This window comes from Vigna umbellata, chromosome 7, assembly GCF_029865625.1.
Source record: "Vigna umbellata cultivar VRB3 chromosome 7, Vumbellata_1.0, whole genome shotgun sequence".
Classification (NCBI taxonomy): Eukaryota; Viridiplantae; Streptophyta; class Magnoliopsida; order Fabales; family Fabaceae; genus Vigna; species Vigna umbellata.
This window is the reverse complement of record NC_142171.1, coordinates 4081795-4085107: the sequence shown is the minus strand read 5'-3', so window position 1 is coordinate 4085107 and position 3313 is coordinate 4081795.

Here is a 3313-nt window from a genome sequence, read left to right as displayed (position 1 = left end):
GATGGTCAACTACTAAATTATGTGACCCACTTCTGTCTTGAATAGGAGTCAACTTGTCCATCTCGTTCTTGACCATTGTGATTCCATATTTCTCGGGAACCACATGTATAGGGCCCACCCAAGTGTTGTCAGAATTTGAATATATAAGACCTGTTTGTAGCAACTTGGTGTCCTTTTTCTTTACAACCCCCATTAGTTGAGGATTCAGTCTTCCTTGAGGTTGTCTCACTGGTTTAGCATCCTCCTGCAAAAGTATTCTATGCATGCAAAAAGAAGGGTTAATACCAGGAATATCTGCTAAAGTCCAGCCTATTGCATTCTTGTGGTCTCTGATAACCTGTAATAGCTGTTTTTCCTACTCATCAGTAAGCAATGCATATATAATAACAGGGAGTTTCCCATCCCTCTCAAGATAAGCATACTTCAAATGGGATGGTAAAAGTTTCAACTCCAAAATGGGTAGTTGTACCACAGATGGCAAAATTTTACTGCCTAAGGTAATCTTAGCCACCTCAACATCACACTCGGACGCCACAAAGGTATCATCTATCAATACCGCATCCTAAGTATCACTTGCTTTACAGTTTTATTTTTCGTCCAAAATTAGGCACGACATATTTGAAAAAGAAAAATTGTTTACAACATCACTTGATAAGTCAATACAAAACAAAGAATGATCTTTAATCTGGTGCTTCCCAGCTTCCAACACGTTGAACCACACCTTCTCGTCTCCTATCTCCGTTGTCAATGATCCTGCGTGTACATCTATCTTGGTTCGTGCTGTCATCATGAAAGTTCTTCCCAAGATAATAGTTGTTGGACTGATTCCTTCATCATTCTTCATGTCCAAGATATAGAAATCTGCAGGAAAAATTAACTTGTCTACTCGGACAAGGACGTCCTCAAGCACACCTGCAGGGTTAACAATGCTACAGTTTGCCAGTTGAATGACCACACCAGTAGTCTTAAGAGGTCCCAAAGATAGAGAAGTAAACACTGATAAAGTCATTACATTTATGGAAGCCCCTAAATCTAGCATGGCATTGTCAGACTTTGAATTTCCAATAACACATGGAATAGAAAACATACCTGGATCCTTGCATTTTCGCTGTATTTCAATATGCTTCTTAATCAAACTTGACACATTTCTTCCCAAATTCACAAATTTCTTTCAAAAACTTGGCATATTTAGGGATTTGCTTAACAGCATCTAGCAAGGGAATGTTGATCTCCACCTTTTTGAAAGTATTTACGATCTCTTGGTCTAATTCCTCCATTTTTTTTGTTTCTCGGTTTCAACCGATTTGGATATGGAGCAGGTGAGAATAAGATGAAGAAGATTTTTTAGAAGAAGAGTTAAAGGATACTAACCTGGATTTATCAGTGGTAGTCTCAGGTGATGGTTCCCTTGGTCCTCCATTGTCATCAATTTGTGCTCTTTCTTTCTCCTTATCTTCATCCTCTTGGTCTTCTTCAGGGCCTTCTACTTGCTTACCCATTCTCAAAGTAATAGCACTTACATTTTGCGGGTTGATCACTGTTTGTGAGGTAGTTTATTTGACTCCTTAGCCTCTAATTTTTCCACCTCTAAGTCAACTCTACAATTGATTTCTTGATTTCTGAATTTTGCTCAAGTATTATTTTCATGAAATCTTGTAGTGACATTTCAGGTTGAGGTTGTTGCCTTTGTTGAGGTGGAACATAAGATTGTTTATTTTGTTGATACCTATTGGAGGATGAGTCATGATAATTCTAGTATGGTCTATTTCTGATAAGTGTGAAAAAGAGTTGTTTTTATATTTATAAATGAGCTCAATCTTGTAATTATTCATGTTATTACTCAGTAAAATGTTGTAATAGGAAGTAGATTGTTATGTAAATGATTGCATAGGAAAGGATGTATAATTGGGAGTCTGTCAGCCAATTCTCGCATAGCGCAAGCCAAAATTCACACTGCCAGGAAGCAGAAATTCGCATAGCGCACCAATACGTGTGCGTTGTGCGAATAACATCAGTTGAGAGGCAGCAGTTACAAGAAATTCGCATAGCGCACACATAGCTGTGCGTTAAGCGAATTAATGAACTTAAGTGGCTTTAAAAGACGTGACAGAAAGGCAGAAACCATCTTCTGACACTGGAAAATAGCAAAAAAAATACTGAAGAACTGAGGAGACGATCAGGAGACCTTTCAAGACATCAAGACGTCACTTTCTGCAAGGAATTGCTGAAAAGAGTACGTTTGAGATGTCTAGGATAGGCTAAATTTTCTGTTCATTGGAATTGGTTGTATGACGAAACATTAATGTAAATTTCCTATGCAATATATGTTTTTATTTTTGTTCTTTTCTTTACTTGCTTTTGATTATACGGAAGTATTAATCTCTTTAAAAGTTCTATTGTACTGGAAAGTATTTTTAGAACCAGAAACGTAAGAAAAGAAACTAAAAGTAACTACGCTAGGAATAGTTTCTGTGCTTTTGGTCATTCTCAACATCTGAAGTCAATGCAAAATTATCTGATGAATTAATTAAGGAATTAATAATTCAATAGATAATTTTAGAACTTGTTTTAAGGAATTAAACCAAGATACTCTCATGTGAGTGCTTGAACAGAGAATATATGTTGTTCAGGATTTTACTGTAATATTAGTCAAAGACCAATTCCAGTGATCTTTTATCGCATTTTTCAATCTTAAATATTTTTTAGATTGTTAATTTCATGCTTAAATTCAAATTGAAGTCACAAATGTTATCATCAGTAATTGATCTTGATAAATAATTTTAATTGAATAACGTAACTAAAATTCCCTTGGGAGAACGATACTCTTTTACTTATTCACTGTATTACTTGGAACGATTTGGTATACTTGCCAAAAAGTTAACAAGTTTTTGGCGCCGCTGCCGGGGAATTTGATTGTTATTGTTATTTCAATCATTCATTGTTTATCAATTTCAATTCTGTTCCATTATCTGTAAATCCATTGTTTTTGTATATCTGTATATATACGTTGTGTTTTGTTTATGTTGTTATTTCTTTGGGTTGATATCTTGAGATTTTTGTTCTGTATGAGAAGGTGAACAAAATCTGAAAATTTATTGGTTGATTCTGAGATTGAGAGAACAACCCATAGGAATAACAGTAGACGTAGGAGAGAAAATAGAAAAAAAGAAGCTAGAGAAGCTAGCTTGTCTGCTATTTTCAACACTTTTTTCTTCATCTGATCAAAAGGATAAGGATATGGAGGGAAATAATGAGGAGGAACTACCAAGAGTTAGGCGTACGTTGGAAGATTATGCTTCTGTGTCTATACCTT